Source organism: Artemia franciscana, unplaced genomic scaffold, assembly GCF_032884065.1.
Source record: "Artemia franciscana unplaced genomic scaffold, ASM3288406v1 Scaffold_592, whole genome shotgun sequence".
Taxonomy (NCBI): Eukaryota; Metazoa; Arthropoda; class Branchiopoda; order Anostraca; family Artemiidae; genus Artemia; species Artemia franciscana.
In genome coordinates, this window is record NW_027066231.1 from 382,551 (window position 1) to 405,519 (window position 22,969).

Sequence of the window (22,969 nt, forward strand, 5' to 3'; positions counted from 1 at the left end):
AGTATAATATCTTCATTTTTTCCACAGACATAGCTATTACCCTCGAAAACTAAATCCTTTGAAATAGGAAAAGAACCTTTAATCACATTCTTTACCATGTGCAATCATAAAATAGTATAATATCTTCATTTTTTCCACAGACATAGCTATTACCCCCAAAAACTAAAACTTTTGAAATAGGAAATGAGCCTTTAATCACATTCTTTACAATGTGCAATCATAAAATAGTATAATATCTTCATTTTTTCCACAGACATAGCTATTACCCTCGAAAACTAAAACTTTTGAAATAGGAAATGAGCCTTTAATCACATTCTTTACCATGTGCAATCATAAAATAGTATAATATCTTCATTTGTTCCACAGACATAGCTATTACCCCCGAAAACTAAAACTTTTGAAATAGGAAATGAGCCTTTAATCACATTCTTTACCATGTGCATTCATAAAATAGTCTAATATCTTCTTTTTTTCACAGAAATAGCTATTACCCTCGAAAACGAAAACCTTTGAAATAGGAAAAGAGCCTTTAATCACATTCTTTACCATTTGCAATCATAAAATAATCTAATATCTTCATTTTTTCCACAGACGTAGCTATTACCCCCGAAAAACTAAAACTTTTGAAATAGGAAAAGAGCCTTTAATCACATTCTTTACCATTTGCAATCATAAAATAGTCTAATATCTTCCTTTTTTCCACAGACGTAGCTATTACCCTCGAAAACTAAAACTTTTGATATAGGAAAAGAGCCTTTAATCACATTCTATACCATTTGCAATCATAAAATAGTCTAATATCTTCATTTTTTCCACAGACGTAGCTATTACCCCCGAAAACTAAAACTTTTGAAATAGGAAAAGAGCCTTTAATCACATTCTTTACCATATGCAATCATAAAAAAGTCTATTATCTTCATTTTGTCTACAGACATAGCTATTACCCTCGAAAACTAAAACTTTTGAAATAGGAAAAGAGCCTTTAATCACATTCTTTACCATGTGCAATCATAAAATAGTATAGTATCTTCATTTTTTCCACAGACATAGCTATTATCCTCGAAAACTAAAACTTTGAAATAGGAAAAGAGCCCTTAGTCACATTCTTTACCATGTGCAATCATAAAATAGTCTAATATCTTCATTTTTTCCACAGACGTAGCTATTACCCCCGAAAACTAAAACTTTTGAAATAGGAAAAGAGCATTTAATCACATTCTTTACCATATGCAATCATAAAATAGTCTAATATCTTCATTTTTTCCACAGACATAGCTATTACCCTCGAAAACTAAATCCTTTGAAATAGGAAAAGAACCTTTAATCACATTCTTTACCATTTGCGATCACAAAATAGTCTAATATCTTCATTTTTTCCACGGACGTAGCTATTATCCCCGAAAACTAAATCTTTTGAAATAGGAAAAGAGCCTTTAATCACATTCTTTATTATGTGCAATCATAAAATAGTCTAATATCTTCATTTTTTCCACAGACGTAGCTATTACCCCCGAAAACTAAAACTTTTGATATAGGAAATGAGCCTTTAATCACATTCTTTACCATTTGCAATCATAAAATAGTATAATATCTTCATTTTTTCCACAGACGTAGCTATTACCCCCGAAAACTAAAACTTTTGAAATAGGAAAAGAGCCTTTAATCACATTCTTTACCATTTGCAATCATAAAATAGTCTAATATCTTCATTTTTTCCACGGACGTAGCTTTTACCCCCGAAAACTAAAACTTTTGAAATAGGAAAAGAGCCTTTAATCACATTCTTTACCATATGCAATTATAAAATAGTCTAATATCTTCATTTTGTCCACAGATATAGCTATTACCCTCGAAAACTAAAACTTTTGAAATAGGAAAAGAGCCTTTAATCACATTCTTTACCATTTGCTATCATAAAAAAGTCTAATATCTTCATTTTTTCCACAGACGTAGCTATTACCCCCGAAAACTAAAACTTTTGAAATGGGAAATGAGCCTTTAATCACATTCTTTACCATTTGCAATCATAAAATAGTATAATATCTTCATTTTTTCCACAGACATAGCTATTATTCCCGAAAACTAAAACTTTTGAAATAGGAAATGAGCCTTTAATTACATTTTTTACCATGTGCAATCATAAAATAGTATAATATCTTCATTTTTTCCACAGACATAGCTATTACCCTCGAAAACTAAATCCTTTGAAATAGGAAAAGAACCTTTAATCACATTCTTTACCATGTGCAATCATAAAATAGTATAATATCTTCATTTTTTCCACAGACATAGCTATTACCCCCAAAAACTAAAACTTTTGAAATAGGAAATGAGCCTTTAATCACATTCTTTACAATGTGCAATCATAAAATAGTATAATATCTTCATTTTTTCCACAGACATAGCTATTACCCTCGAAAACTAAAACTTTTGAAATAGGAAATGAGCCTTTAATCACATTCTTTACCATGTGCAATCATAAAATAGTATAATATCTTCATTTGTTCCACAGACATAGCTATTACCCCCGAAAACTAAAACTTTTGAAATAGGAAATGAGCCTTTAATCACATTCTTTACCATGTGCATTCATAAAATAGTCTAATATCTTCTTTTTTTCACAGAAATAGCTATTACCCTCGAAAACTAAAACTTTTGAAATAGGAAAAGAGCCTTTAATCACATTCTTTACCATTTGCAATCATAAAATAGTCTACTATCTTCATTTTTTCCACAGACGTAGCTATTACCCCCGAAAAACTAAAACTTTTGAAATAGGAAAAGAGCCTTTAATCACATTCTTTACCATTTGCAATCATAAAATAGTCTAATATCTTCCTTTTTTCCACAGACGTAGCTATTACCCTCGAAAACTAAAACTTTTGATATAGGAAAAGAGCCTTTAATCACATTCTATACCATTTGCAATCATAAATAGTCTAATATCTTCATTTTTTCCACAGACGTAGCTATTACCCCCGAAAACTAAAACTTTTGAAATAGGAAAAGAGCCTTTAATCACATTCTTTACCATATGCAATCATAAAATAGTCTATTATCTTCATTTTGTCTACAGACATAGCTATTACCCTCGAAAACTAAAACTTTTGAAATAGGAAAAGAGCCTTTAATCACATTCTTTACCATGTGCAATCATAAAATAGTATAGTATCTTCATTTTTTCCACAGACATAGCTATTATCCTCGAAAACTAAAACTTTTGAAATAGGAAAAGAGCCCTTAGTCACATTCTTTACCATGTGCAATCATAAAATAGTCTAATATCTTCATTTTTTCCACAGACGTAGCTATTACCCCGAAAACTAAAACTTTTGAAATAGGAAAAGAGCATTTAATCACATTCTTTACCATATGCAATCATAAAATAGTCTAATATCTTCATTTTTTCCACAGATATAGCTATTACCCTCGAAAACTAAAACTTTTGAAATAGGAAAAGAGCCTTTAATCACATTCTTTACCATTTGCGATCACAAAATAGTCTAATATCTTCATTTTTTCCACGGACGTAGCTATTATCCCCGAAAACTAAATCTTTTGAAATAGGAAAAGAGCCTTTAATCACATTCTTTACCATGTGCAATCATAAAATAGTCTAATATCTTCATTTTTTCCACAGACGTAGCTATTACCCCCCGAAAACTAAAACTTTTGATATAGGAAATGAGCCTTTAATCACATTCTTTACCATTTGCAATCATAAAATAGTATAATATCTTCATTTTTTCCACAGACATAGCTATCAAACAGTTCGTGGTAACGAACTGTAGTAAGGAGCGACCCGGCTAAATAGTAACCAAAACTCTAAAAAATGAATTTTGATATCAATAGCTACATCAAAAGAATCGCATTTTAATGCTGATTTTAAATATATAAGTTTCATCAAGTTTAGTCTTACCCATCAAAAGTTACGAGCCTGAGAAAATTTGCCTTATTTAGGAAAATAGGAGGAAACACCCCCTAAAAGTCGTAGGATCTTAGTGAAAATGACACCATCAGATTCAGCGTATCAGAGAACCCTACTGTAGAAGTTTCAAGCTCCTATCTACAAAAATGTGGAATTTTGTATTTTTTGCCAGAAGACAAATCACGGGTGCGTGTTTATTTGTTTGTTTTTTTGTTTTTTTTTTCCCAGGGGTCATCGTATCGACCAAGTGGTCCTAGAATGTCGCAAGAGGGCTCATTCTAACGGAAATGAAAAGTTCTAGTGCCCTTTTTAAGTGACCAAAAAAATTGGAGGGCATCTAGGCCCCCTCCCACGCTCATTTTTTCCCAAAGTCAACGGATCAAAATTTTGAGATAGCCATTTTGTTCAACATAGTCGAAAACCATAATAACTATGTCTTTGGGGATGACTTACTCCCCAGAATCCCTGGGGGAGGGGCTGCAAGTTACAAACTTTGACCAGTGTTTACATATAGTAATGGTTATTGGGAAGTGTACAGACGTTTTCAGGGGGATTTTATTTTGTTTGGGGGTGGGGCTGAGGAGAGGGGGCTATATTGGAGGATCTTTCCATGGAGGAATCTGTCATGGGGGAAGAAAAATTCAATGAAAAGGGCGCAGGATTCTCTAGTATTACTATAAGAAAACAATGAAAAATAAACATGAAAACGTTTTTTCAAATGAAAGGAAGAAGTAGCATTGAAACTTAAAACGAACAGAGATTATTACGCATATGAGGGGTTCTAAAAATACTTTAGCATAAAGAGCGAGGTATTTAGGAGGAGATAAATACCTCGCTCTTTATGCTAAAGTATTTTTAGTAATTTCAACTATTTATTCTACGGCCTTTCTGATTCAGGGGTCATTCTTAAAGAATTGGGACAAAACTTACGATTTAGTGTAAAGAACGAGGTATTAACGAGGGTACAAACCCCCTCATATACATAATAATAATTAAAGAATATAAAAGTTTGTTACGTAAGTTAATTCTAAAGTTACGTATATTTTTTGCTAATAAAAAAATTCGTTAAAATTAAAATTAATAGTTGCCTTTTTATGTAACCGAAAAATTGCATGGCAACTAGGCCTCCTTCCCCATCCCATATTTCTCAAAATCGTATGATCAAAACTAAGAGAAAGCCATTTAGCCAAAAAAGGAATTAATATGCAAATTTCGTTTGAATAGTTTACGTGTGGAGAGTCAAAATCAAACATGCATTAATTCAAAAACGTTCAGAAATTACATAAAAAAAACTAGTTTTTTTTAACTGAAAGTAAGGAGCGACATTAAAACTTCAAACGAACAGAAATTACTCCGTATATGAAATGGATTGTTATCTCCGCAATTCCTCGCTCTTTACGCTAAAGTTTGACTCTTTGCCACAATTCTGCTTTTTAAAACAATTAAAAGCTTTAGCGTAAAGAGCGAGGGATTGCGGAGGGAACAATCCATTTCATATACGGAGTAATTTCTGTTCGTTTTAAGTATTAATGTCGCTCCTTACTTTCAGTTAAAAAAACCTAGTTTTTTTTATGTAATTACCCCCAAAAACTAAAACTTTTGAAATAGGAAATAAGCCTTTAATCACATTCTTTACCATGTGCAATCATAAAATAGTATAATATCTTCATTTTTTCCACAGACATAGCTATTACCCGCAAAAACTAAAACTTTTGAAACAGGAAAAAGCCTTTAATCACATTATTTACCATGTGCAATCATAAAATAGTATAATATCTTCATTTTTTCCACAGACATAGCTATTACCCCCGAAAACTAAAACTTTTGAAATAGGAAATGAGCCTTTAATAACATTCTTTACCATGTGCAATCATAAAATAGTATAATATCTTCATTTTTTCCACAGACATAGCTATTACCCTCGAAAACTAAAACTTTTGAAATAGGAAATGAGCCTTTAATCACTTTCTTTACCATGTGCAATCATAAAATAGTATAATATCTTCATTTTTTCCACAGACATAGCTACTACCCCGAAAACTAAAACTTTTGAAATAGGAAAAGAGCCTTTAATCACATTCTTTACCATTTGCAATCATAAAATAGTCTAATATCTTCATGTTTTCCACAGACGTAGCTATTACCCTCGTAAACTAAAACTTTTGATATAGGAAAAGAGCCTTTAATCACATTCTTTACCATTTGCAATCATAAAATAGTCTAATATCTTCATTTTTTCCAAAGACGTAGCTATTATCCCCGAAAACTAAAACTTTTGAAATAGGAAAAGAGCCTTTAATCACATTCTTTACCAGATGCAATCATAAAATAGTATATTATCTTCATTTTTTCCATAGACATAGCTATTACCCTCGAAAACTAAAACTTTTGAAATAGGAAAAGAGCCTTTAATCACATTCTTTACCATGTGCAATCATAAAATAGTATAATATCTTCATTTTTTCCACAGACATAGCTATTATCCTCGAAAACTAAAACTTTTGAAATAGGAAAAGAGCCTTTAGTCACATTCTTTACCATGTGCAATCATAAAATAGTCTAATATCTTCATTTTTTCCACAGACGTAGCTATTACCCCGAAAACTAAAACTTTTGAAATAGGAAAAGAGCAATTAATCACATTCTTTACCATTTGCAATCATAAAATAGTCTAATATCTTCATTTTTTCCACGGACGTAGCTATTACCCTCGAAAACTAAAACTTTTGAAACAGGAAAAGAGCCTTTAATCACATTCTTTACCATGTGCAATCATAAAATAGTCTAATGTCTTCATTTTTTCCACAGACGTAGCTATTACCCCCGAAAACTAAAATTTTTGAAATAGGAAAAGAGCCTTTAATCACATTCTTTACCATTTGCAATCATAAAATGGTCTAATATCTTCATTTTTTCCACAGACGTAGCTATTACCCCCGAAAACTAAAACTTTTGAAATAGGAAAAGAGCCTTTAATCACATTCTTTACCATTTGCAATCATAAAATAGTATAATATCTTCATTTTTTCCACGGACTTAGCTATTACCCCCGAAAACTAAAAGTTTTGAAATAGGAAATGAGCCTTTAATCACATTCTTTACAATGTGCAATCATAAAATAGTATAATATCTTCATTTTTTCCACAGACATAGCTATTACCCTCGAAAACTAAAACTTTTGAAATAGGAAATGAGCCTTTAATCACATTCTTTACCATTTGCAATCATAAAATAATCTAATATCTTCATTTTTTCCACAGACGTAGCTATTACCCCCGAAAAACTAAAACTTTTGAAATAGGAAAAGAGCCTTTAATCACATTCTTTACCATTTGCAATCATAAAATGGTCTAATATCTTTATTTTTTCCACAGACGTAGCTATTACCCCCGAAAACTAAAACTTTTGAAATAGGAAAAGAGCCTTTAATCACATTCTTTACCATTTGCAATCATAAAATAGTATAATATCTTCATTTTTTCCACGGACTTAGCTATTACCCCCGAAAACTAAAACTTTTGAAATAGGAAATGAGCCTTTAATCACATTCTTTACAATGTGCAATCATAAAATAGTATAATATCTTCATTTTTTCCACAGACATAGCTATTACCCTCGAAAACTAAAACTTTTGAAATAGGAAATGAGCCTTTAATCATATTCTTTACCATATGCAATCATAAAATAGTATAATATCTTCATTTGTTCCACAGACATAGCTATTACCCCCGAAAACTAAAACTTTTGAAATAGGAAATGAGCCTTTAATCACATTCTTTACCATGTGCATTCATAACATAGTCTAATATCTTCATTTTTTTCACAGACATAGCTATTACCCTCGAAAACTAAAACTTTTGAAATAGGAAAAGAGCCTTTAATCACATTCTTTACCATTTGCAATCATAAAAAATAATCTAATATCTTCATTTTTTCCACAGACGTAGCTATTACCCCCGAAAAACTAAAACTTTTGAAATAGGAAAAGAGCCTTTAATCACATTCTTTACCATTTGCAATCATACAAAATAATCTAATATCTTCATTTTTTCCACAGACGTAGCTATTACCCCCGAAAAACTAAAACTTTTGAAATAGGAAAAGAGCCTTTAATCACATTCTTTACCATTTGCAATCATAAAATAGTATAATATCTTCATTTTTTCCACAGACATAGCTATTATCCTCGAAAACTAAAACTTTTGAAATAGGAAAAGAGCCTTTAGTCACATTCTTTACCATGTGCAATCATAAAATATTCTAATATCTTCTTTTTTTCCACAGACGTAGCTATTACCCCAAAAACTAAAACTTTTGAAATAGGAAAAGAGCATTTAATCACATTCTTTACCATTTGCAATCATAAAATAGTCTAATATCTTCATTTTTTCCAAAGACGTAGCTATTACCCTCGAAACTAAAACTTTTGAAATAGGAAATGAGACTTTAATCAGATTCTTTACAATGTGCAATCATAAAATAGTATAATATCTTCATTTTTTCCACAGACATAGCTATTACCCTCGAAAACTAAAACTTTTGAAATAGGAAATGCGCCTTTAATCACATTCTTTACCATTTGCAATCATAAAATAGTATAATATCTTCATTTGTTCCACAGACATAGCTATTACCCCCGAAAACTAAAACTTTTGAAATAGGAAATGAGCCTTTAATCACATTCTTTACCATTTGCAATCATAAAATAATCTAATATCTTCATTTTTTCCACAGACGTAGCTATTACCCCCGAAAACTAAAACTTTTGAAATAGGAAAAGAGCCTTTAATCACATTCTTTACCATTTGCAATCATAAAATAGTCTAATATCTTCCTTTTTTCCACAGATGTAGCTATTACCCTCGAAAACTAAAACTTTTGATATAGGAAAAGAGCCTTTAATCACATTCTTTACCATTTGCAATCATAAAATAGTCTAATATCTTCATTTTTTCCACAGGCGTAGCTATTACCCCCGAAAACTAAAACTTTTGAAATAGGAAAAGAGCCTTTAATCACATTCTTTACCATATGCAATCATAAAATAGTCTATTATCTTCATTTTTTCTACAGACATAGCTATTACCCTCGAAAACTAAAACTTTTGAAATAGGAAAAGAGCCTTTAATCACATTCTTTACCATGTGCAATCATAAAATAGTATAATATCTTCATTTTTTCCACAGACATAGCTATTATCCTCTAAAACTAAAACTTTTGAAATAGGAAAAGAGCAATTAATCACATTCTTTACCATGTGCAATCATAAAATAGTCTAATATCTTCATTTTTTCCACAGACGTAGCTATTACCCCGAAAACTAAAACTTTTGAAATAGGAAAAGAGCATTTAATCACATTCTTTACCATTTGCAATCATAAAATAGTCTAATATCTTCATTTTTTTCCCAGACGTAGCTATTACCCCCGAAAACTAAAACTTTTGAAATAGGAAAAGAGCCTTTAATCATATTCTTTACCATATGCAATCATAAAATAGTCTAATATCTTCATTTTTTCCACAGATATAGCTATTACCCTCGAAAACTAAAACTTTTGAAATAGGAAAAGAGCCTTTAATCACATTCTTTACCATTTGCGATCACAAAATAGTCTAATATCTTCATTTTTTCCACGGACGTAGCTATTACCCCCGAAAACTAAAACTTTTGAAATAGGAAAAGAGCCTTTAATCACATTCTTTACCATGTGCAATCATAAAATAGTCTAATATCTTCATTTTTTCCACAGACGTAGCTATTACCCCCGAAAACTAAAACTTTTGAAATAGGAAATGAGCCTTTAATCACATTCTTTACCATTTGCAATCATAAAATAGTATAATATCTTCATTTTTTCCACAGACATAGCTATTACCCCCAAAAACTAAAACTTTTGAAATAGGAAATAAGCCTTTAATCACATTCTTTACCATGTGCAATCATAAAATAGTATAATATCTTCATTTTTTCCACAGACATAGCTATTACCCGCAAAAACTAAAGTTTTTGAAATAGGAAAAAGCCTTTAATCACATTATTTACCATGTGCAATCATAAAATAGTATAATATCTTCATTTTTTCCACAGACATAGCTATTACCCCCGAAAACTAAAACTTTTGAAATAGGAAATGAGCCTTTAATCACATTCTTTACCATGTGCAATCATAAAATAGTATAATATCTTCATTTTTTCCACAGACATAGCTTTTACCCTCGAAAACTAAAACTTTTGAAATAGGAAATGAGCCTTTAATCACATTCTTTACCATGTGCAATCATAAAATAGTATAATATCTTCATTTTTTCCACAGACATAGCTACTACCCCGAAAACTAAAACTTTTGAAATAGGAAAAGAGCCTTTAATCACATTCTTTACCATTTGCAATGATAAAATAATCTAATACCTTCATTTTTTCCACAGACGTAGCTATTACCCCCGAAAAACTAAAACTTTTGAAATAGGAAAAGAGGCTTTAATCACATTCTTTACCATTTGCAATCATAAAATAGTCTAATATCTTCATTTTTTCCACAGACGTAGCTATTACCCTCGAAAACTAAAACTTTTGATATAGGAAAAGCCTTTAATCACATTCTTTACCATTTGCAATCATAAAATAGTCTAATATCTTCATTTTTTCCAAAGACGTAGCTATTACCCCCGAAAACTAAAACTTTTGAAATAGGAAAAGAGCCTTTAATCACATTCTTTACCAGATGCAATCATAAAATAGTCTATTATCTTCATTTTTTCCATAGACATAGCTATTACCCTCGAAAACTAAAACTTTTGAAATAGGAAAAGAGCCTTTAATCACATTCTTTACCATGTGCAATCATAAAATAGTCTAATATCTTCATTTTTTCCTTAGACATAGCTATTATCCTCGAAAACTAAAACTTTTGAAATAGGAAAAGAGCCTTTAGTCACATTCTTTACCATGTGCAATCACAAAATAGTCTAATATCTTCATTTTTTCCACAGACGTAGCTATTACCCCGAAAACTAAAACTTTTGAAATAGGAAAAGAGCAATTAATCACATTCTTTACCATTTGCAATCATAAAATAGTCTAATATCTTCATTTTTTCCACGGACGTAGCTATTACCCTCGAAAACTAAAACTTTTGAAACAGGAAAAGAGCCTTTAATCACATTCTTTACCATGTGCAATCATAAAATAGTCTAATATCTTCATTTTTTCCACAGACGTAGCTATTACCCCCGAAAACTAAAATTTTTGAAATAGGAAAAGAGCCTTTAATCACATTCTTTACCATTTGCAATCATAAAATGGTCTAATATCTTCATTTTTTCCACAGACGTAGCTATTACCCCCGAAAACTACAACTTTTGAAATAGGAAAAGAGCCTTTAATCACATTCTTTACCATTTGCAATCATAAAATAGTATAATATCTTCATTTTTTCCACGGACTTAGCTATTACCCCCGAAAACTAAAACTTTTGAAATAGGAAATGAGCCTTTAACTACATTCTTTACAATATGCAATCATAAAATAGTATAATATCTTCATTTTTTCCACAGACATAGCTATTACCCTCGAAAACTAAAACTTTTGAAATAGGAAATGAGCCTTTAATCACATTCTTTACCATGTGCAATCATAAAATAGTATAATATCTTCATTTGTTCCACAGACATAGCTATTACCCCCGAAAACTAAAACTTTTGAAATAGGAAATGAGCCTTTAATCAAATTCTTTACCATGTGCATTCATAAAATAGTCTAATATCTTCATTTTTTTCACAGACATAGCTATTACCCTCGAAAACTAAAACTTTTGAAATAGGAAAAGAGCCTTTAATCACATTCTTTACCATTTGCAATCATAAAAAATAATCTAATATCTTCATTTTTTCCACAGACGTAGCTATTACCCCCGAAAAACTAAAACTTTTGAAATAGAAAAAGAGCCTTTAATCACATTCTTTACCATTTGCAATCATAAAATAGTATAATATCTTCATTTTTTCCACAGACAAAGCTATTATCCTCGAAAACTAAAACTTTTGAAATAGGAAAAGAGCCTTTAGTCACATTCTTTACCATGTGCAATCATAAAATAGTCTAATATCTTCTTTTTTCCACAGACGTAGCTATTACCCCGAAAACTAAAACTTTTGAAATAGGAAAAGAGCATTTAATCACATTCTTTACCATTTGCAATCATAAAATAGTCTAATATCTTCATTTTTTCCAAAGACGTAGCTATTACCCTCGAAAACTAAACCTTTTGAAATAGGAAAAGAGCCTTTAATCACATTCTTTACCATTTGCAATCATAAAATAGTCTAATATCTTCATTTTTTCCACGGACGTAGCTATTACCCTCGAAAACTAAAACTTTTGAAAAGGAAAAGAGCCTTTAATCACATTCTTTACCATGTGCAATCATAAAATAGTCTAATATCTTCATTTTTTCCACAGACGTAGCTATTACCCCCGAAAACTAAAACTTTTGAAATAGGAAAAGAGCCTTTAATCACATTCTTTACCATTTGCAATCATAAAATAGTCTAATATCTTCATTTTTTCCACAGACGTAGCTATTACCCCCGAAAACTAAAACTTTTGAAATAGGAAATGAGCCTTTAACCACATTCTTTACCATTTGCAATCATAAAATAGTATAATATCTTCATTTTTTCCACAGACATAGCTATTACCCCCAAAAACTAAAACTTTTGAAATAGGAAATGAGCCTTTAATCACATTCTTTACCATGTGCAATTATAAAATAGTATAATATCTTCATTTTGTCCACAGACATAGCTATTACCCTCGAAAACTAAAACTTTTGAAATAGGAAAAAAGCCTTTAATCACATTCTTTACCATGTGCAATCATAAAATAGTATAATATCTTCATTTTTTCCACAGACATAGCTATTAACCCCGAAAACTAAAACTTTTGAAATAGGAAATGAGCCTTTAATCACATTATTTACCATGTGCAATCATAAAATAGTATAATATCTTCATTTTTTCCACAGACATAGCTATTACCCTCGAAAACTAAAACTTTTGAAATAGGAAATGAGCCTTTAATCACATTCTTTACCATGTGCAATCATAAAATAGTATAATATATTCATTTTTTCCACAGACATAGCTATTACCCCCGAAAACTAAAACTTTTGAAATAGGAAATGAGCCTTTAATCACATTCTTTACCATGTGCATTCATAAAATAGTCTAATATCTTCATTTTTTCCACAGACATAGCTATTACCCTCGAAAACTAAAACTTTTGAAATAGGAAAAGAGCCTTTAATCACATTCTTTACCATTTGCAATCATAAAATAATCTAATATCTTCATTTTTTCCACAGACGTAGCTATTACCCCCGAAAAACTAAAACTTTTGAAATAGGAAAAGAGCCTTTAATCACATTCTTTACCATTTGCAATCATAAAATAGTCTAATATCTTCATTTTTTCCACAGACGTAGCTATTACCCTCAAAAACTAAAACTTTTGATATAGGAAAAGAGCCTTTAATCACATTCTTTACCATTTGCAATCATAAAATAGTCTAATATCTTCATTTTTTCCACAGACGTAGCTATTACCCCCGAAAACTAAAACTTTTGAAATAGGAAAAGAGCCTTTAATCACATTCTTTACCAGATGCAATCATAAAATAGTCTAATTATCTTCATTTTTTCCACAGACATAGCTATTACCCTCGAAAACTAAAACTTTTGAAATAGGAAAAGAGCCTTTAATCACATTCTTTACCATTTGCAATCATAAAATAGTATAATATCTTCATTTTTTCCACGGACTAGCTATTACCCCCGAAAACTAAAACTTTTGAAATAGGAAATGAGCCTTTAATCACATTCTTTACAATGTGCAATCATAAAATAGTCTAATATCTTCATTTTTTCCACAGACATAGCTATTAGCCTCGAAAACTAAAACTTTTGAAATAGGAAATGAGCCTTTAATCACATTCTTTGCCATGTGCAATCATAAAATAGTCTAATATCTTCATTTTTCCACAGACGTAGCTATTACCCCCGAAAACTAAAACTTTTGAAATAGGAAAAGAGCCTTTAATCACATTCTTTACCATGTGCATTCAAAAAATAGTCTAATATCTTCATTTTTTCCACAGACGTAGCTATTACCCCCGAAAAACTAAAACTTTTGAAATAGGAAAAGAGCCTTTAATCACATTCTTTTCCATTTGCAATCATAAAATAGTCTAATATCTTCATTTTTTCACAGACGTAGCTATTACCCTCGAAAACTAAAACTTTTGAATAGGAAAAGAGCCTTTAATCACATTCTTTACCATTGCAATCATAAAATAGTCTAATATCTTCATTTTTTCCACAGATGTAGCTATTACCCCCGAAAACTAAAACTTTTGAAATAGGAAAAGAGCCTTTAATCACATTCTTTACCATATGCAATCATAAAATAGTCTATTATCTTTATTTTTTCCAAAGACATAGCTATTACCCTCGAAAACTAAAACTTTTGAAATAGGAAAAGAGCCTTTAATCACATTCTTTACCATGTGCAATCATAAAATAGTCTAATATCTTCATTTTTTCCACAGACATAGCTATTACCTCGAAAACTAAAACTTTTGAAATAGGAAAAGAGCCTTTAATCACATTCTTTACCATGTGCAATCATAAAATAGTCTAATATCTTCATTTTTTCCACAGACGTAGCTATTACCCCGAAAACTAAAACTTTTGAAATAGGAAAAGAGCCTTTAATCACATTCTTTACCAATGTGCAATCATAAAATAGTATAATATCTTCATTTTTTCCACAGACATAGCTATTACCCCGAAAACTAAAACTTTTGAAATAGGAAAAGAGCCTTTAATCACATTCTTTACCATGTGCAATCATAAAATAGTCTAATATCTTCATTTTTCCACAGACATAGCTATTACCCCCGAAAACTAAAACTTTTGAAATAGGAAAAGAGCCTTTAATCACATTCTTTACCATGTGCAATCATAAAATAGTCTAATATCTTCATTTTTTCCACAGACATAGCTATTCAAAACTAAAACTTTTGAAATAGGAAAAGAGCCTTTAATCACATTCTTTACCATTTGCAATCATAAAATAGTCTAATATCTTCATTTTTTCCACAGACGTAGCTATTACCCCCGAAATCTAACACTTTTGAAATAGGAAAAGAGCCTTTAATCACATTCTTTACCATGTGCAATCATGAAATAGTCTAATATCTTCATTTTTCCACAGACGTAGCTATTACCCCCGAAAACTAAAACTTTTGAAATAGGAAAAGAGCCTTTAATCACATTCTTTACCATGTGCAATCATAAAATAGTCTAATATCTTCATTTTTTCCACAGACATAGCTATTACCCCGAAAACTAAAACTTTTGAAATAGGAAAAGAGCCTTTAATCACATTCTTTACCATGTGCAATCATAAAATAGTCTAATATCTTCATTTTTTCCACAGACGTAGCTATTACCCCCGAAAACTAAAACTTTGAAATAGGAAAAGAGCCTTTAATCACATTCTTTACCAGTGCAATCATAAAATAGTCTAATATCTTCATTTTTTCCACAGACATAGCTATTACCCTCGAAAACTAAAACTTTTGAAATAGGAAAAGAGCCTTTAATCACATTCTTTACCATGTGCAATCATAAAATAGTCTAATATCTTCATTTTTTCCACAGACGTAGCTATTACCCCGAAAACTAAAACTTTTGAAATAGGAAAAGAGCCTTAATCACATTCTTTACCATTTGCAATCATAAAATAGTATAATATCTTCATTTTTTCCACGTACGTAGCTATTACCCCCGAAAACTAAAACTTTTGAAATAGGAAAAGAGCCTTTAATCACATTCTTTACCATGTGCAATCATAAAATAGTCTAATATCTTCATTTTTTCCACAGATATAGCTATTACCCTCGAAAACTAAAACTTTTGAAATAGGAAAAGAGCCTTTAATCACATTCTTTACCATTGCGAATCATAAAATAGTCTAATATCTTCATTTTTTCCACGGACGTAGCTATTACCCCCGAAAACTAAAACTTTTGAAATAGGAAAAGAGCCTTTAATCACATTCTTTACCATGTGCAATCATAAATAGTCTAATATCTTCATTTTTTCCACAGACATAGCTATTACCCCCAAAACTAAGACTTTTGAAATAAGAAAAGAGCCTTTAATCACATTCTTTACCATGTGCAATCATAAAATAGTCTAATATCTTCATTTTTCCACGGACGTAGCTATTACCCCCTAAAACTAAGACTTTTGAAATAGGAAAAGAGCCTTTAATCACATTCTTTACCATTTGCAATCATAAAATAGTCTAATATCTTCATTTTTTCCACAGATATAGCTATTACCTCGAAAACTAAAACTTTTGAAATAGGAAAAGAGCCTTTAATCACATTCTTTACCATCTGCAATCATAAAATAGTCTAATATCTTCATTATTTCCACAGACGTAGCTATTACCCCCGAAAACTAAAACTTTTGAAATAGGAAAAAGCCTTTAATCACATTCTTTACCATGTGCAATCATAAAATAGTCTAATATCTTCATTTTTTCCACAGACGTAGCTATTACCCCCGAAAACTAAAACTTTTGAAATAGGAAAAGAGCCTTTAATCACATTCTTTACCATGTGCAATCATAAAATAGTCTAATATCTTCATTTTTTCCACGACATAGCTATTACCCTCGAAAACTAAAACTTTTGAAATAGGAAAAGAGCCTTTAATCACATTCTTTACCATGTGCAATCATAAAATAGTCTAATATCTTCATTTTTTCCACAGACATAGCTATTACCCGAAAACTAAAACTTTTGAAATAGGAAAAGAGCCTTTAATCACATTCTTTACCATGTGCAATCATAAAATAGTCTAATATCTTCATTTTTTCCACAGACGTAGCTATTACCCCGAAAACTAAAACTTTTGAAATAGGAAAAGAGCCTTTAATCACATTCTTTACCATGTGCAATCATAAAATAGTCTAATATCTTCATTTTTTCCACACACGTAGCTATTACCCCCGAAAACTAAAACTTTTGAAATAGGAAAAGAGCCTTTAATCACATTCTTTACCATGTGCAATCATAAAATAGTCTAATATCTTCATTTTTTCCACAGACGTAGCTATTACCCCCGAAAACTAAAACTTTTGAAATAGGAAAAGAGCCTTTAATCACATTCTTTACCATGTGCAATCATAAAATAGTCTAATATCTTCATTTTTTCCACGGACTAGCTATTACCCCCGAAAACTAAAACTTTTGAAATAGGAAAAGAGCCTTTAATCACATTCTTTACCATTGCAATCATAAAATAGTCTATAATCTTCATTTTTTCCACAGATATAGCTATTACCCTCGAAAACTAAAACTTTTGAAATAGGAAAAGAGCCTTTAATCACATTCTTTACCATGTGCAATCATAAAATAGTCTAATATCTTCATTTTTTCCACAGACGTAGCTATTACCCCCGAAAACTAAACTTTTTGAAATAAAAAAAGAGCCTTTAATCACATTCTTTACCATATGCAATCATAAAATAGTCTAATATCTTCATTTTTTCAACAGACATAGCTATTACCCTCGAAAACTAAAACTTTTGAAATAGGAAAAGAGCCTTTAATCACATTCTTTACCATGTGCAATCATAAAATAGTCTAATATCTTCATTTTTTCCACAGACGTAGCTATTACCCCCAAAAACTAAAACTTTTGAAATAGGAAAAGAGCCTTTAATCACATTCTTTACCATGTGCAATCATAAAATAGTCTAATATCTTCATTTTTTCCACAGACATAGCTATTACCCTCGAAAACTAAAACTTTTGAAATAGGAAAAGAGCCTTTAATCAAATTCTTTACCATTGCAATCATAAAATAGTCAAATATCTTCATTTTTTCCACAGACGTAGCTATTACCCCGAAAACTAAAACTTTTGAAATAGGAAAAGAGCCTTTAATCACATTCTTTACCATTGCAATCATAAAATAGTCTAATATCTTCATTTTTTCCACAGACGTAGCTATTACCCCCGAAAACTAAAACTTTTGAAATAGGAAAAGAGCCTTTAATCACATTCTTTACCATGTGCAATCATAAAATAGTCTAATATCTTCATTTTTTCCACAGACGTAGCTATTACCCCGAAAACTAAAACTTTTGAAATAGGAAAAGAGCCTTTAATCACATTCTTTACCATGCAATCATAAAATAGTCTAATATCTTCATTTTTTCCACAGACATAGCTATTACCCCGAAAACTAAAACTTTTGAAATAGGAAAAGAGCCTTTAATCACATTCTTTACCATGTGCAATCATAAAATAGTCTAATATCTTCATTTTTTCCACAGACGTAGCTATTACCCGAAAACTAAAACTTTTGAAATAGGAAAAGAGCCTTTAATCACATTCTTTACCATGTGCAATCATAAAATAGTCTAATATCTTCATTTTTTCCACAGACGTAGCTATTACCCCGAAAACTAAAACATTTGAAATAGGAAAAGAGCCTTTAATCACATTCTTTACCATGTGCAATCATAAAATAGTCTAATATCTTCATTTTTTCCACACACGTAGCTATTACCCCCGAAAACTAAAACTTTTGAAATAGGAAAAGAGCCTTTAATCACATTCTTTACCATGTGCAATCATAAAATAGTCTAATATCTTCATTTTTTCCACAGACGTAGCTATTACCCCCGAAAACTAAAACTTTTGAAATAGGAAAAGAGCCTTTAATCACATTCTTTACCATGTGCAATCATAAAATAGTCTAATATCTTCATTTTTTCCACGGACTAGCTATTACCCCCGAAAACTAAAACTTTTGAAATAGGAAAAGAGCCTTTAATCACATTCTTACCATGTGCAATCATAAAATAGTCTAATATCTTCATTTTTTCCACAGATATAGCTATTACCCTCGAAAACTAAAACTTTTGAAATAGGAAAAGAGCCTTTAATCACATTCTTTACCATGTGCAATCATAAAATAGTCTAATATCTTCATTTTTTCCACGGACGTAGCTATTACCCCCGAAAACTAAAACTTTTGAAATAGGAAAAGAGCCTTTAATCACATTCTTTACCATGTGCAATCATAAAATAGTCTAATATCTTCATTTTTTCCACAGACGTAGCTATTACCCCAAAACTAAAACTTTTGAAATAGGAAAAGAGCCTTTAATCACATTCTTTACCATGTGCAATCATAAAATAGTCTAATATCTTCATTTTTTCCACAGACATAGCTATTACCCCCGAAAACTAAAACTTTTGAAATAGGAAAAGAGCCTTTAATCACATTCTTTACCATGTGCAATCATAAAATAGTCTAATATCTTCATTTTTTCCACAGACATAGCTATTACCCTCGAAAACTAAAACTTTTGAAATAGGAAAAGAGCCTTTAATCACATTCTTTACCATTGCAATCATAAAATAGTCTAATATCTTCATTTTTTCCACAGACGTAGCTATTACCCTCGAAAACTAAAACTTTTGAAATAGGAAAAGAGCCTTTAATCACATTCTTTACCATTTGCAATCATAAAATAGTCTAATATCTTCATTTTTTCCACAGACGTAGCTATTACCCCGAAAACTAAAACTTTTGAAATAGGAAAAGAGCCTTTAATCACATTCTTTACCATGTGCAATCATAAAATAGTCTAATATCTTCATTTTTTCCACAGACGTAGCTATTACCCGAAAACTAAAACTTTTGAAATAGGAAAAGAGCCTTTAATCACATTCTTTACCATATGCAATCATAAAATAGTCTAATATCTTCATTTTTTCCACAGACGTAGCTATTACCCCGAAAATAAAACTTTTGAAATAGGAAAAGAGCCTTTAATCACATTCTTTACCATGTGCAATCATAAAATAGTCTAATATCTTCATTTTTTCCACAGACGTAGCTATTACCCCCGAAAACTAAAACTTTTGAAATAGGAAAAGAGCCTTTAATCACATTCTTTACCATGTGCAATCATAAAATAGTCTAATATCTTCATTTTTTCCACAGACGTAGCTATTACCCCCGAAAACTAAAACTTTTGAAATAGGAAAAGAGCCTTTAATCACATTCTTTACCATGTGCAATCATAAAATAGTCTAATATCTTCATTTTTTCCACAGGACGTAGCTATTACCCCGAAAACTAAAACTTTTGAAATAGGAAAAGAGCCTTTAATCACATTCTTTACCATGTGCAATCATAAAATAGTCTAATATCTTCATTTTTTCCACAGATAGCTATTACCTCGAAAACTAAAACTTTTGAAATAGGAAAAGAGCCTTTAATCACATTCTTTACCATGTGCAATCATAAAATAGTCTAATATCTTCATTTTTTCCACAGACGTAGCTATTACCCCGAAAACTAAAACTTTTGAAATAGGAAAAGAGCCTTTAATCACATTCTTTACCATTGCAATCATAAAATAGTCTAATATCTTCATTTTTTCCACAGACGTAGCTATTACCCCCGAAAACTAAAACTTTTGAAATAGGAAAAGAGCCTTTAATCACATTCTTTACCATGTGCAATCATAAAATAGTCTAATATCTTCATTTTTTCCACAGACGTAGCTATTACCCTCGAAAACTAAAACTTTTGAAATAGGAAAAGAGCCTTTAATCACATTCTTTACCATTGCAATCATAAAATAGTCTAATATCTTCATTTTTTCCACAGACGTAGCTATTACCCTCGAAAACTAAAACTTTTGAAATAGGAAAAGAGCCTTTAATCACATTCTTTACCATGTGCAATCATAAAATAGTCTAATATCTTCATTTTTTCCACAGACGTAGCTATTACCCCCGAAAACTAAAACTTTTGAAATAGGAAAAGAGCCTTTAATCACATTCTTTACCATGTGCAATCATAAAATAGTCTAATATCTTCATTTTTTCCACAGACGTAGCTATTACCCCCGAAAACTAAAACTTTTGAAATAGGAAAAGAGCCTTTAATCACATTCTTTACCATGTGCAATCATAAAATAGTCTAATATCTTCATTTTTTCCACAGACGTAGCTATTACCCTCGAAAACTAAAACTTTTGAAATAGGAAAAGAGCCTTTAATCACATTCTTTACCATGCAATCATAAAATAGTCTAATATCTTCATTTTTTCCACAGACGTAGCTATTACCCCGAAAACTAAAACTTTTGAAATAGGAAAAGAGCCTTTAATCACATTCTTTACCATGTGCAATCATAAAATAGTCTAATATCTTCATTTTTTCCACAGACGTAGCTATTACCCCGAAAACTAAAACTTTTGAAATAGGAAAAGAGCCTTTAATCACATTCTTTACCATGTGCAATCATAAAATAGTCTAATATCTTCATTTTTTCCACAGACGTAGCTATTACCCCGAAAACTAAAACTTTTGAAATAGGAAAAGAGCCTTTAATCACATTCTTTACCATGTGCAATCATAAAATAGTCTAATATCTTCATTTTTTCCACAGACATAGCTATTACCCCGAAAACTAAAACTTTTGAAATAGGAAAAGAGCCTTTAATCACATTCTTTACCATGTGCAATCATAAAATAGTCTAATATCTTCATTTTTTCCACAGACGTAGCTATTACCCCGAAAACTAAAACTTTTGAAATAGGAAAAGAGCCTTTAATCACATTCTTTACCATGTGCAATCATAAAATAGTCTAATATCTTCATTTTTTCCACAGACGTAGCTATTACCCTCGAAAACTAAAACTTTTGAAATAGGAAAAGAGCCTTTAATCACATTCTTTACCATGTGCAATCATAAAATAGTCTAATATCTTCATTTTTCCACAGACGTAGCTATTACCCCCGAAAACTAAAACTTTTGAAATAGGAAAAGAGCCTTTAATCACATTCTTTACCATGTGCAATCATAAAATAGTCTAATATCTTCATTTTTTCACAGACATAGCTATTACCCCCGAAAACTAAAACTTTTGAAATAGGAAAAGAGCCTTTAATCACATTCTTTACCATTGCAATCATAAAATAGTCTAATATCTTCATTTTTTCCACAGACGTAGCTATTACCCCCGAAAACTAAAACTTTTGAAATAGGAAAAGAGCCTTTAATCACATTCTTTACCATGTGCAATCATAAAATAGTCTAATATCTTCATTTTTTCCACAGGACGTAGCTATTACCCCGAAAACTAAAACTTTTGAAATAGGAAAAGAGCCTTTAATCACATTCTTTACCATGTGCAATCATAAAATAGTCTAATATCTTCATTTTTTCCACAGACGTAGCTATTACCCCGAAAACTAAAACTTTTGAAATAGGAAAAGAGCCTTTAATCACATTCTTTACCATTGCAATCATAAAATAGTCTAATATCTTCATTTTTTCCACAGACGTAGCTATTACCCCCGAAAACTAAAACTTTTGAAATAGGAAAAGAGCCTTTAATCACATTCTTTACCATGTGCAATCATAAAATAGTCTAATATCTTCATTTTTTCCACAGACGTAGCTATTACCCTCGAAAACTAAAACTTTTGAAATAGGAAAAGAGCCTTTAATCACATTCTTTACCATGTGCAATCATAAAATAGTCTAATATCTTCATTTTTTCCACAGACGTAGCTATTACCCCGAAAACTAAAACTTTTGAAATAGGAAAAGAGCCTTTAATCACATTCTTTACCATGTGCAATCATAAAATAGTCTAATATCTTCATTTTTTCCACAGACGTAGCTATTACCCCGAAAACTAAAACTTTTGAAATAGGAAAAGAGCCTTTAATCACATTCTTTACCATTGCAATCATAAAATAGTCTAATATCTTCATTTTTTCCACAGATATAGCTATTACCCTCGAAAACTAAAACTTTTGAAATAGGAAAAGAGCCTTTAATCACATTCTTTACCATTTGCAATCATAAAATAGTCTAATATCTTCATTTTTTCCACAGACGTAGCTATTACCCCGAAAACTAAAACTT